General features: G+C 34.8%; 1 protein-coding gene across 2 annotated transcripts in view; it reads right to left on the reverse strand.

Moving 5' to 3' along the window:
- Nucleotides 1–6,031, reverse strand: part of klhl29 (kelch-like family member 29) — a 611,610-nt gene extending 605,579 nt beyond the window's left edge. For both annotated transcript variants that reach the window (XM_087298740.1, XM_087298739.1), the window contains exon 1: nt 5,832–6,031. The gene's annotated coding sequence lies outside the window, so the exon portion shown is untranslated. The remainder of the gene's footprint in view (nt 1–5,831) is intronic.
- Nucleotides 6,032–15,761: the final 9,730 nt, after the last annotated feature.

Here is a 15,761-nt window from a genome sequence, read left to right on the forward strand (position 1 = left end):
GAAGTAAACATTGACATTGCAATGTCAGTCTTTTCCAATATTGTGCAGCCCTTATACACGCACACACACACACACAAATATAAATAGCAATATATGATGCCATTTAAGAAAAATTCTTCCAACAAAATGATTGCAAGTACAAATGCACACGGTTTATTTTACCACAGTCAGTGTACTAATTTATTATAGATACATTTTCTTATAATAATAAAAAAGTGTGATTACTTGACGTGATAACACATCAAATTCATTTTGTTTTTATTTCTATCAAAATAACAGTAACAGCTGTACTGTCACACACCCAAAAGTTGTATAAGTGTATTATTTGTGCAAGCGAAAAAAAAAAAAGATAGCAATACAATACAGTAGAATACAGTGAAGACAATACAGTGAAGATCATATTTGAGTTAATTGCATATATGTAACTGAACTGACTGTAAATAAATTATTGCAATGAATTTAAATATTACTGCCAAAATAGCGTTTTTTAAAGTTAGTAATATCATAGGAAATATCGTTACTACAACACTCTGCAACAATATCGCATACCGAATGTTTTTCTAGTATCTGTAACACTATTATTTTAGTAGAATATTGCTATTGTAATCACAGTTTATTTTGCAACAGCTGATTTACTAAAGTTAATTTATTGTATATGAACACACTATGAAAACTGAAAAAACAACTAAAAAAAATTTTAAATCGCGAAATTACTAAAAGTTATTAATTAAATTACAATCATTAAAATAATGCTTTTTTATTTCTATCTAATTAACAGTAAAAGCTGTTGCATAAGTGTATTGACTGAGCAACGAAAATCGCAAACAATACAGTGAAGCTCATGTTTTACTAATTTACTTTACTAATTAATCATTGTTCTACATATATTAATACCTCATTAAAATTTGTGCTTGGTAACATTAGTTAATGTGCCATGAGTTAACCTGAACCAACAATGAACTAATTGCATTTTTATTAAGTAACGCTAACAAACATGCACAAATACTGTAATAAATGTATTGTTCATTGTTTGTTCATGTTAAATGCATTAACTAATATTAACTGATACAACCTTATTGTGAAGTGCTACTATTATTATTTATTATGTTTACCACGCTGTAAGACAATGCTGGTTGCCACACAATTGTTGTCTCAATACAAATTAATTAAGTTAACTGAATTGTTTTTACAAATTTAAGTGGGTTAAACATAAAATAATTAAAGTTACCCCCCCCCCCAAAAAAAAAAAAATTATAATAAGAAAATAAGAATTGAGTTGATTCAGCTTATTTTAAATAAGTAAGTTTTGAGTGCAACACACAAGCAAAAGACTGCAAACTGGCTTTGGTTTCAGTAGAATTTGGCAAACATTTATTTTTTCTTCGACTTAGTCTCCTGTTTATCAGGTGTTGCCACAGCGGAATGAACCGCCAACAATTCTAGCATATGTTTTAGGCAGCAGATGCCCTTCCAGCCTCAACCTAGAACTGGGAAACATTAGTATACTCACTCACACACACACACACACACACACACACACACACACACACACACACACACACACACACACACACACACACACACACAACACAAACACACACAAACACACACAAACACACACAAACAAACACACACACACACACACACACAAACAAACAAACACAAACACACACAAACAAACACACACACACACAAACACAAACACACAAACACACACACAAACACAAACACACAAACAATTCACCTATAGCGCATGTCTTTGGACTGTGGGGGAAACTGGAGCACTCGGAGCACTGCTAACCACTGAGCCACTGTGTTGTGCTTTTATTATTCTTATTATGGATTATTTTTACCAATACACAATCAAAAAAAATGCAAACAGGCTCTGTGACACCTTCATTTCAGCAGACTATCACAAAAAAAAAGCAAACATCCGGATTCATCTTCACAATACTAAAAAAAATAATAAAATAAATAAAAATTAAAAAATTACGGACAAGACGTTGAATTTGCCCAAACGACTTGAATGGCTCCATTTAGAAAGAATTAGCAGTTTTAGATTGATTGGGATCATTTTGTAGACCAGTACATCTGCATAAAATATAATAAATAAAATGGCTCGGACTGCTTCCACAGTCATAGACCTTAAAAACACATGCAAACGATAAAATACTGAGTCAATTCGTGAAGTTACAGTAAAGTGTAACAGTAAATCACATGCTTTCTTTCAACAGTGGCTCCTGGTCGACTATAATCCTGACTCCACATTTCAGATCCTGCGATGTGTCTATTGCAAATGCTGATTTTAAGAGTGAAACGATATATTGTGCAGCCCTACATGATTTATATCATATCAATGCTACATCAACACGCATGACACAAACGTAATTGTGATACACACACAAACCTATAATTTTCACAGCGAGTTCGTCTGAGGTCACGAGAGATAATGCGCAGAAAACAACCATGCTAAAAAAACGATGTGTGAAATTATGCAACGTAGCGGCTGGAGATCTGTCCTTAGTTCTCGAGATATCTCAATGCTCTCAATCTGAAATGAGCTGTAAAACCTCACCTGTACAAGATTCATAACAACACAGCCAGAAGGGCTCTGTATCCTGCAAATAATAAAGCCGCACTGCCTTCTTTAAGAAAGAAACAGAGGCTTGCAGAAAGCTTTGCTCCGAAAAGTCTACAATTCTGAAAACATTAGCACTGCCAATGCCAAAAAACCTCTTTTGTTCTTCCTTTATTCATGTGTGCGCTATGGCTTTCAAAACATATTGATTTTTGAGCGAACAGGGATGGACTGACACGACTAGGACCGCAAATGTGCAGCCGGAAAAAAGCAAAACACAGTCCAGCCTTCACTTTTGCCTACAGTCAGCCATATTTCTCTAATCTTCCGTACTACTGGAAGTGTCAAAACAGTGACGAGATGCGTGCATGTAGTACGATTGGCGTCCAAAAAAACGTAAGCCTTTAATCCGGGAGCATGTTTCAAGCTGCTACCTGATACATCTGCCAATGTTATCAATGTCCCTGCGAACATGACAGCGCTGCTATTCCACCGAGACTGACGCGACGTGCATGAGAACATATGACAGCCCGACGAATGAATACATGCATGTAGTGATACATGTTTTCATTAAAAGACAAGCTGACCTCTGAGATAATGCTGGACTGTGTTATAAATGCATGCATGGATGTTGCACATGCAATCGATTTGACTATATGTAATAGTGCTATGATGCTGCCTGGAAATTCAGATTGTGTTTGTTTACTTGGTGTAAAAAAATAGAAATTACAAATCAGAACAGGCTGTTTGGGTATTCATAATAGCCTACGGGTTCAACAAAACCTTCCTACTGTAACAGTCTCCCTTATGATATTGTTCCAATCAATAAAGACATGCATGGCGGGGGGAGAAAACGCAATTCAGGTCTCCTGAAGATGTACTGTTCATGCAGAGTTTAGTTAGAACTCTTATTTCAAAGGATTTCGAGGGTTTGCAACATGAAAAGTAAAGAATTTTGCATTGATATGCATGACATAAACGCCAAAAAATTTTGTTTTGGATAACAGTTTACATGTTAATTAAATATGTATGTGCTTATGTGTCAAATTTGATCTTATATATTCAATATATACTCTATATATACAGCTGAAGTCAGATTTTTTTTTCTTTTTTAAATATTTCCCAAACAATGTTTAACAGAGCAAGGAAATTTTCACAGTATGTCTGATAATATTTTTTTTTTCTTAAGAAGGTCTTATTTCTTTTATTTGAGCTAGAATAAAAGCAGTTTTTAATTTTTTAATCCCATTTTAAGGTCAATATTATTAGCCCCTATTAGCTATAAATTTTTTCGATAGTCTACAGAACAAACCATCGTTATACGATAACTTGCCTAATTACGCTAACCTGCCTAGTCAACCTAATTAATCTAGTTAAGCCTTTAAATGTCACTTTAAGCTGTATAGAAGTGTCTTGAAAAATATCTAGTCAAATATTATTTACTGTCATCATGGCAAAGACAAAATAAATCAGTTATTTAAAATAAGTTATTAAAACTATTATGTTTATTAATGTGTTGAAAAATCTCTCCGTTAAAAAGAAATTGGGGGAAAAATATACAGGGGTGCTAATAATACAGGGGGGCTAATAATTCTGACCAACTGTATATCGACTGTTACTTTTTATGCATTTCAGTTTAATTATATAAAGAAAAATGACGGACCTGAAATGCAAAACAAAAATATTATCATGCATCAAGTCTGTATTTATTTTCTTTAAGTTCACATTAACATTTTAGGGTGTTTACCCCTTTTTATAGACCATTTTGAGGGATGTAAACAATAACAACAGTCCTAAAAAAATTACATTTTTCATTTACATATCTTCCAAAATCCAATAAGTTCAACATATTGATAAATAATGTTATGATCGCTATTTTGATGTAAAGTTATGACTGAGTCGCCTCTTGTTACAGTTATAAAATAGTTTGACAAGAAGCAGGACATGTTTACGAGCCAATGTCATCACCACACAGAAATGATTGAGGTAAAGTTGGTTTTATATTACCACATTCGTTTAATGACAACTTGTGACTCGCTCCCTATACTGTTTACCATAAATATTCAGTCTGGAATCACATGTAAGTATGACTCTAGAACAACATTGGCACTATTTATTTGACCAAGTAATGTTGTACTTTGATTTTCATTGGCTGATTATATGATTTCACTATTTAGTATGTGCAAAGAATCATTTTCTGAAATTAAATGATTAAGGAGAAAGTCTGAATGTGCGAATATAATACTTTACCTCAATATTGAAATGGTCTATATTTTAATGTATATATTATGATATTTTTATTTTAATCGATATCATGTTATTATTTTCCGTAAAAGTATTTTCAAATGTCATAATTTATGGTTGTACAGTAGATGTTGATATTTGTTTCGTTTTATGCTCTATTAAAAACTCTCTGTATGTGTAGTTTTATAATGACAACGTATACAACGTTGGCTGGCTCCGTTCGTCTTATATAGCATGAAACCATCACTAAGCAAACATAAATATCTACTGCACAATATATTGCACGTATCGTTCAATATATGTAATTATAATCAAAGATTATTATATAGGTGGCTGCTTTCGCTATTTTTACAGAGCACCATTCACTAAGCTAACATAAACATCTACTGTACAAGTGCAAGGATCAACCGAGGACATTGTAAATGACCTGCTTTTTAACAATATCCATCTACATTAACGCTGACTTAGCAAAAGGCGATCAAACAAAGCTCAAAATCTGTCATTAATTGTAAACAAACATATAAGCGAAATCGACGAGACCTACTGTAAACAAATACCTGACTCAGGTGATCAGTGGTTGCGTCTCAAAACCTACTCCTAGACAGCATTTAAGACCACAACCTGTCCATATCAACAACAAAACGCTGTCCACACAGGTTTATTGAAGCAACCACAGACTTCAGGTTCACTTAAGGTGTGAAACTAAAACTCTCCCTCTCAGGTAAACCTCCAGCGTCTCAGGCCAAACCACAAGGAGTATCCAGGACCAAAAAACAAAAGCATCATCCATGTGCTCCAAAGTGACCCAATCCATTAATTCCCACTAGGAAGTTTTTTTTATACTCTCCACAAATCCAGCAGAAAGGGAATGGCGTGCGCACAAACACCTTCACCAAAACGCGAGCGCCTGGCGTGTGCCAATCTGCCACCAGAACGCGCACGTGACATAATAGTGAAGCTCCATACAATAAACGCGTAGATCTGCCATCATCATCACCATCATCCTCACCTCCAAACCGAGTTATCCAGGGATGCCAGGCGTCTGTCCGTGTTGTTCCTCAGATGTGGACGCTGTTCCTGATGCGCGGGCGGCTCGTTCATCGCATGCTGTGTCCTCTGGCGTGTGTAGCAGGTGTGTTTCTCGCTGTTTTGCGCGCTGTGGTGAGTTGACAGATGCTGTCCGCACACAGAGAAGCGAGTGAATGTGCTCCGGTCTCTCCCAGCTGATACTTTACTCCTCGGAAGCGCCTCCCACTTTCTTTTTTTTTACAGCGCCGTGAGCTCCGCGCGCGCGATTCCGGGAGACGCGGCGACACCTGCTGGCGAAATGAGGAAGTGCAGTGCATTAGTGCACTTTACGCTCTAGTTGTTAAAATGGCATTAAAATTGCTTTATTGTTATGTACACGCACTGCTAGTCAAAACTTTGTAAACAGGAAGATTTGTTAATGTTTTAACAGAAGCCCATTCTGCCCAAAGCTGAAGTTATTTGGTGAAAAACTGTGAAATGTTATTACAATTTTACTATTTTAGTGAAGTTTATTTATAAACTAACTTCAAGAGGATCACATGCTTATGATTGTTGGGCTGGTCCAACATTATCCAATTTATAATTCATCAATCAGACGAATTCTTAGCCACTATAAATACCCTAAATCTGTTGTCACACTGGGCTTTTCCTCCTATACTTCCATTCATACCCACGAGAATGCGTCAGACCAGAAATGCAAGGTCATGCGTCAAGTTTTGCAGGTTGCTGCAGTGCAAAGTTCAAGCTTGGTGAACTCTGACCTGCGAAATCGCATCACTTGATTGCGTGAGACCAATCGGGGATCACAATATGACATCTCTAAACAGAATCCCCCTACTGTGCAATAAATATGTCAATACTTTCTCATACGCACTTGTGCAAAGCACCTTATATCAATATACAATGCAATACTTTCTACATTCACATTTGTACACAACACCTTATAACCTGTATATTTATAACAAATCTGTACATACAATTCAACATACAGATTTCTTGACTAACTGCATCTCTGATTAATGTTTTTCATCTTTTTTTTTTTTTTTTTTTTCATTTTTTGTGTAGTCACTTGTCACTTTACGTACACTGGAAGCTTCTGTAGCCAAAACAAATTCCTTGTGTGTGTGTGTGAAGCACACTTGGCAATAAAACTGATTCTGATTCTGAAAATTAAAACATGGAGCAGTCTCTCGCTTTTTTTTAATTGTCTAATAAGCTTGTTAAATCCCGCCCCTTTTCGCAGCGCCACAAGTACACGTGCAAACTAAATAACAATTTATTTAGTTTAAAATATTTAGTTTAAAAACACCTTTCAGGTAAGCATTTTTCACATACATGTATTTTTTATATGCCATACAGAACATGCCATGTCTAAAATTAATGAAGGTTATTGAAAGAATTAATAAACCAAACAAATGAACAAACTGAACAAAAGGCATTACTATATACACACACACTTACAGTACATACCCTAATACTATCATTTATCCATGCTCCTTTTTGAGCCACAATATATTATTACATATTCTTCTGTTGATGTACCTTTTTGCAAAATACACCCACAAAATCATTAAGAATTTTGGCCCTTTTAAGTCAACCAGCAAAATAATGGAGTTGCTAAATTAACTAGATCCTGAAAAGCTGATTTCAAAATGCATCTATTTATTTAGGATTTGTGGTTTTCAATCAGATAAAACAAAACTTTTTCATTTAAATAATAATAGTTAATAGGCTCTAATCAATCCAATTTAGTGGCTGCATTTTATTTATAAATTTATTTATTTATTTACTGAAATATTGTAGTTTAAGTAAGTACATTTAAATTAATAATATCAATAAATAAATCATATTGGGGTTTACCCCTTTGGGGCGCCCCTGCCGTGCTCATGTTGGTTTCCCCCGGGTTCCCTGGTTTCCTCCCACAGTCCAAAAACATTCAACTTAAGTTAATTGACTAATCCAAATCGGCACCATAGACATGCTCCATGTAAGTAGTTATCTCTTAAGAGCAATCACTATCTGTTCATTAGCTACTACAGCAGGGGAGTTCTCGAGATCTACCTGAGCTCAAACTCCTTTCTCGCCTTGCAAACGGGAGGGAGCCCTGGGCTCGAGGATCTTATGAGATCAGGGCTCTCTCCTGGGACAGCATGCCAAACACGCTTTATAATCAATCATCAGCTTAGTGTGAACTCTTGAAAAAATTTTCTGTGGCATTTCTGTGAAGTTTGCATGTTCTCCTGGTGTTTGGCTTGGGTTATCCAAAGACATGCGGTATAGGTGAATTGAATAAACTAAATTTGCCGTAGTGTATGTGTGTGAATGTGAGAGTGTATGGGTGTTTCCCAGTACTGGGTTGCAGCTGAAAGGGTATCCACTGCGTAAAAACATATGCTGGAAAAGTTGGCGGTTCTATCCGCTATGGCGACCCCTGATGAATAAAAGGACTAAGCCAAAGGAAAATGACCGAATGAATCCCCTCATCATTACTCCAGCCTTACATCATTACTGTACATAGTTTATTTATTTATTTTTTTTGATTACATAGTTTTTATTACATTATAAAATACATTTATAATGAACTTTTATAATTACTTCCCTATAAAAATAAAAAAGAGAATAGGGTATTATTTAGAACTTCTTTTATCAAATAATCATAAAAATAAAATGTATCGCAATATCTGAGCAATTAGCACAATGGCTTCACAGCAAGAAGGTCACTGGTTTGAGCCCCGTCTTGGTCAGTTGGCATTTCTTTGTGGAGTTTGCATGTTCTCCCATGCTCGTGTGGGTTTCCTTCGGGTGCTCCGGTTTCCCCCACAGTCCAAAGACATGCGCTATAGGTGAATTGAATAAACTAAATTGGCCGTAGTGTATGAGTGTGAATGTGAGAGTGTATGAGTGAGTTGCGCTCGAAGGGCATCCACTGTGTGAAACAAATGCTGGAGAAGTTGGCAGTTCATTCCGCTGTGGCGACCCCTGATTAATACAGGGACTAAGTTGAAAAGAAAATGAATGAATGTTCCTGTTGGATGATTGCAAGTTAAAATCCCACAAGCTGTGATGATCCGTAACTACACTCACCGGCCACTTTATTAGGTACACCTTACTAATACTAAGTTGGACCCACTTTTGCCTTCAGAGCTGCTTTAATCCTTCGTGGCATAGATTCAATAAGGTACTGGAAATATTCCTCAGAGATTTTGGTCTATATTGACATGACAGCATCATGTAGTTGATGCAGATTTTTCACCTGTACATCCATAATGCGAATCTCCCATTCCACCACATCCAATAGGTGCTCTATTGGATTGAGATCTGGTGACTGTGGAGGCCATTTGAGTAAAGTGAACTCATTTTCATGTTCAAGAAGTCTGAGATGATTCAGGCTTTATGACATGGTGGGTACACTGTGGTCGTAAATGAATGGACATGGTCAGCAACAATACCAGGCAGGCTATGGCCTTGACACAATGCTCAATTGATACTAATGAGCCCAACGTGTGCCAAGAAAATATCCCCAACACCATTACATCACCAGCAGCAGCCTGAAAAGCAGCATGGATCCATGCTTTTATGATGCCAAATTCGGACCCTACCATCCGAATGTTGCAACAGAAATCGAGACTCTTTAGACCAGGTAATGTTTTTCCAATCTTCTAATGTCCAATTTTGGTGAGCCTGTGTGAATTGAGCCTCAGTTTCCTGTTCTTAGGTGACAGGAGTGGCACCCGGTGTGTTCTTCTGCTGCTGTAGCTCATCTGCCTCAAGGTTGTGCCTTCAGAGATGCTCTACTGCAGACCTCGGTTGTAACGAGTGGTTATTTGAGTTACTGTTGCCTTTCTATCAGCTTGATCCAGTCTAGCCATTCTCCTCTGACCTCATCAACAAAGCATTTGCACCCACAGAACTGCCGCTCACTGGATATTTTCTCTTTTTCAGACCATTCTCTGTAAACCCTAAAGATGGTTGTGCGTGAAAATCCCAGTAGATCAGCAGCTTCTGAAATACTCAGACCAACCCGTCTGGCCAACAACCATGCCACGTTCAAAGTCACGCAAATCACCTTTCTTCCCCATTTTGATGCTCGGTTTGAACTGCATGAGATCATCTTGACCATGTCTGCATGCCTAAATGCATCGAGTTGCTGCCATGCGAGTGGCTGATTAAAAATTTGCGTTAGCAAGCTGTTGGACAGGTGTACCTAATAAAGTGGCCAGCAAGTGTATATCATCATTCTTCCTTTGTGCATAAAAAGGTTCAAAAGTATCAAGTAAATAAAACGAAAATTCATATAGTAATCTCAGTATGCATGTTGGGTGGTTGTAGGTTCAAATCCCACAAGCTGTGATCAATGTCCTGCAGTATTCTGCCATTGTAGATTAACTTAAAATACTAGCTGATGGATAATTTGCATAATTGATGGCCGGGGGTTAAATCCTAAGACTTGTGATCAATAGCGATCACCCCATTCTTACATTGTGCATCTTAAGGTCACATTTAAATTTTTGAAGTCATGAAATAAATGAAGTCATAATTTGCATATTAATAATGTAAATTTGCATGTTCCTGCTGGATATTCTGGGATTGCAAGTTCAAATCCCGCGAGCTATGATGATCAGTAACTATATCAACATTCTTTGTGCATGGTTAGGTTAAAAGGTATCACGTAAATAAAAATGAGAATATGCGTGCAAACTTCGCCAAGCATATTCCCTTTGGAAAAGGCTGCCTGATATTGTGTATGCATCATCAGATAAACCAATGAAAGCATTAGCTGCTCGAGGGCATGTTTAAACCCCCCAACATTCTCCAGTTTTGTTTTTTTTCCCTGACCGAACCCGAAGTATGAATTCACATACATGATATCTGGTGATTTTTCCTCTGAAGTGGCAATTGGATCCTACATATATAATACATTACAAATCTTTAAAAATTGAAGGTTCTCTCTCATTAATAATAAACCAGAACTAGTGTGTCAAAGGTCGTTCCTTCTCTGATTCGCTCCCTGTCACGTATGCACAGGCGGTGTCTTAACAGCACGTCTGCAATTTATGGATATGAATGCAGCTCTGTCGGAGTAGGAATAGCTCCAGGGCCACAACGCAACACTGCACTTCGTTGGGATCCATCGGACCCGAACGTGTTTTTCCGACCGACCGCTGCTCGAGTTTGAAGGCCTGAGCACGTACAGCGTCACTGCCGCTGGTCATGCATGTAGCTTCATTTCTTTGTTTTTCCAACAACACATTTTTAGGTCTCAATATATATTACTCACAGTGCTCAACAAAATTGAGTACAGCGCATTTTGAAAATGAATATTTTTATTAATTTCTCAGTGAATATAGATAATATATTTTGGTGCACTTCAACATAACAGATTTCTTAAAGGGATATATTTATTAATATGATAATTTAGTCACCGAACATCTTTAGAAATAGAAAGATAATACATTTAAATTCATGTTTAATACTGTGAAAACTGAATTTCAACAAAATCTGATACCTTTTTGGTTTCTCTTGAATTTTGCTCTTTTTAAATGTTTTATTTAATATTTTCCCCTAACATATACATTTGAGTGTACTTATTTTAGACTGTTATCATACGTTATTATGTCAGATCAGCTCCAGACTGACTAATCTAATGTATATGCACAAATATAATATTGTAATGCATCCTATAGAAAATCTTAATCCAAATAAGAGATTTGTGATAAAGGGTGTACTCATAGAGATTTAGAAATTGAAAGAGATCTGATTTAAATCTGTTTTAGTCCAAAAACTTGCATTGGATAAAAGATAGTATAATGTAAGTTTATATATTTAAATCAACTTCTTATTTAGTTTGAATCAAAGTTTCCACTAAAATTTAAAGCGGGACAGTAATCATGAAATAATAAAAAGTTATCGAGCAACAAATTAAAATGATTTATAAATGTTTATGAGAAGCTAAAGCTTGGAGAAATGATGCTGAAAATTGTAATTTTAATAATATTTTACAATACTAAAGTTTTTATTGTATAAAAAATATATTGAAATTATTTAATAAATTATTATACAAGTACTTTTTAAAAAAATTTAGCAATGTAAAAGAATCAAAATTACAAATAAAGATATTTACTTGAGAAGCAACAAGTTATTTAATTTTTAATGTTTCAACTAATGGAAAAAAATATTTAAATTCAATCAATTAGTGCTAAAGGCAAGAAAATGATCCATAATTGGAGTAATTATATTAATGAATGTTTCCTTTTGCCCCTGAAATATATTTCCTACACTCAAGAAAATGACATTTGCTGCTTCTTCAAAATACTTATTTAAAACAAGTTGAAACAACACAATTCTTTAGGTTTTTTGGGACAACTTAATTGTTTAATGTCAATCTTAAATCCACTTAAATTTTTAAAACGATAAAGTTAACTTAATCAATTTGTGTTGGGACAACATGAAGGAATTGTGTGAAACCCAGCACTCTAAAAATGGTGTTTGTTGCTTGTTTAAACTACTTATTTAAAATAATCTGCAACAACACAATGCTTTAGATTTTTTTGGGGGAAATTTAATTGTTTTATGTTTAATCTAGTTACATTTGTAAAAACTGATAAGGTAACTTAATTCCTTTATGTTGTCCAAACACAAATCGATTGTGCATTTTTTTACAGTGTAATTTAAATTTTTTTCCAATACATTCAAAGTATGGAGCCAGATCAGTCTCAAAAATAATATGTTTACAGAAATAAAACTCATGCATGCATAGCACAATTCACATAATACAAAATAAAATTCTTAAATTGAAAGCACAATTCAAAAACACAAAATCCAATATAAAATTTAAATTTTAAAATTGAAAACACAATTTGTGAATTCACAAGTAAAAATTATAAATATTTTCCCAAATGAATTGGATGTGTGCATTTATGAATGGTGTTTTGAATATACAAATTGAATTAGCATATTTATGAATTGTGTTTTGAATTTACAATTGGGTTTGCACATTTGTAAATTGTATTTTGAATTTATGAATAGGATGTGAGAATTTATGAATTATGTTTTAAGTTTACGAATTGGATTTGTGTATTTATGAATAGCGTTTTGATTTTATGAACTGGATTTGTGTATTTATGAACTGCGTTTTGAATTTATGAATTGGATTTGTGCATTTATTAAGGGTGTTTTAAGTTTACAAATTGTATTTGCGCATTTATGAATTGGATTTTGAAATTATTAATTGGTTTTGTGTATTTTTAAATAATGTTTTGATTTTATGAATTGGATTTGTGGATGTATGTATTTATGAATTGTGTTTTGAATTTACAAATTGGAATTGCGCATTTATGAATTGCATTTTGAATTTATGAATTGAATTTGTGAATTAATGAATTACATTTTAAATATACGAATGACTTTTTGAATTTGCGAATTGGATTTGCACATATATGAATTGTGTTTATTTTATGAATTGTATTTGTGCATTAATGAATTTTATTTTGAATTTACAAATTGCGTTTTGAATTTATGAATTGGATTTATGCATTTATGAATTGCGTTTTGAATTTTCGAATTGTATTTGTGCATTTATGAATTGGGTTTTGAATTTAAGAATTGGATTTGGGCATTTATGAATTGCATTTTCAATTTATTAATTGAATTTGTGAATTTATAAATTACATTTTAAATTTACGAATGACTTTTTTGAATTTTCGAATTGCATTTGTGCATTTATAAATTGGGTTTTGAATTTACGAATTTTTTTTTGTAAATGTACATTGTGCTGTGCATGTATGAGTTTTATTTTTGCAAACGTGTCATTTTTGAGACTAATCTGGCTCCATACATGCAAAATAACCTTTGATTTAAGACATTTTAGTGAAGCTTGATAAATAAACATATGATAATAAATAAATGTAAAAATCCAGGACATTTCACTTGATCATGCATCAATGTAAAATCAAATATGGTAAAATAAAACCCTGATAAATCAAGTCCCACCTCACCTTTTTTTTTTTCTTAAAGGATTCTATTCCCCTCAAAAAAGAAAAGAAAAGAAAGGGTAACACTTTCGAATAGATAGCATAAATTTCGAATGCATTCATAGTTACATTAACTAATGCATTAGTTAATGCACACAGTAAGTTAACATGAACTAACGTTATTTAACTTAAATAACGTTAACAAACATAACACTGAATCAAATCATAATACAGAATAAATAAATAAATGCATTACTAATAGTTTGTTAGTTAATACATTAACTAATGGACCATTATTTTAGTGTGTTGCCAAAAAAGTCACATTTTAAACCCTGTTTCATGTCTCCATTAAAGCTTCTCCAATAGATCTTCTTCAAAAAGACTGACTGTACTTGCATTCAAAGGACTTCCTGCAAATCCTCTATATGGTCTATTGCTTTGCTGCACATGCTGTTCAATTTTCATTAGATGGCCAGAAAAAAAGAAAACTACAGATCCAAATAGCATCTAGATTGCTGACCGCCCCGTTAGTCCATGTTCCATTATGGAGGCTGGACAGAGCGGTGCGGATAATTGGTCACCAGAGGAAAAGGCTCACCTGTAAGGAGGGATTGTCCACTGCTGAACTTCACTAACAAGTGCATCCATCAGCAAATGTACCGGCGGGGTCTGACCTTTGCTTCTCGACCCTCACAGAAAAGCTGTAAACGGATCAGACGTGGTGTGGTTAACTCATGTTACAAGGGCTGCATTTTCATGGATTAATCGCATTTATATTGGTGTTGTCTGAATGGGTTGTGACAAAAGTTTTGGTTTTTTTTGCCTTTCAAAAACATAACAATTTAGGCCAAACTCAATTAATCTATCACAGACTGACTGAGAAATGTCCAATATGTAATGAATCAAAGCCATATAAATAAAGAAACAATCATGGTCACACTTTACAATAGGGGTTAATTAGTTAACGTTATTTTATTTAATATCAAAAACATGGTGACTATTTGCAACCCAGGCACATTCTGATTACGTACCCCTATATACATTTCTGGAGAGAGCCAAATACATCCCAGGACCTATGTTTTTTTTTTATTTCATGTTCATGTTTTTGCGAATCCACCAGAGGTCGCTGTGTATGCTTTTTCAGATCTCAAATTTCTCTGGCGAGTGCCATTAGTGCCTTTTGTTCTTGCGTAAATCCACCAGAGGCTGCTGTTAACTGACTGACTGACCAACCGACCGATGCCACCACCCTCACCCTTCGCTAAACCCAACCAAGTGTTTTAAAAAGAACCGATTCTTTTTCTGAATTGTTTTTCAAAACATTTTCAGCTGGGTTTAGGGAACACTTTCAGCTGGATTTAGGTGGGCAATGGTCAATCAGTGCTTTTGAAAACACTATCGCTTGAGTTTAGGGAAGGGGGTGGGTAGGGTTATCGGTCGGTTGGTCAGTTAGACAGTCAGTCAGTTAACAGCAGCCTCTGGTGGATTTACATGAGAACAGCAGGCACGAAAGACACTTGCAAGGGAAATTTGACATCTCAAAAAGTGTACACAGCAGCCTCTGGTGGATTCGCAAAAACTAAAAACTGCAAAAAAATAAAAAATAAAAAAAAATAAGTACCTCGGCTTAGTCCCTTTATTAGTTCGAGGTCACCACAGCAGAAAGTTGTTATAGACAGCATTCATTTTATATTTTTCTATAACAAATGACACATTTACACTGGATTTTATATTCCCAATGCATGACGTCAAAATGGCATTAAATTTACATCAAACGTCGTTTTGAAATCAAGGTGCCCGCTGGGTAATAATTAATCAAACATTTTAATCTCACAAAAATAAATAAATAAATAAAGATAGAAGCTTTGGTAGAAACCGTAAACTTTGTAGTGTTTTTATTTCCTTGAATAAAACACATTAAGTCTCCTAGCATAGATCTG

Source organism: Danio rerio, chromosome 20, assembly GCF_052040795.2.
Source record: "Danio rerio strain M-AB ecotype USA chromosome 20, GRCz13ab, whole genome shotgun sequence".
NCBI lineage: Eukaryota > Metazoa > Chordata > Actinopteri > Cypriniformes > Danionidae > Danio > Danio rerio.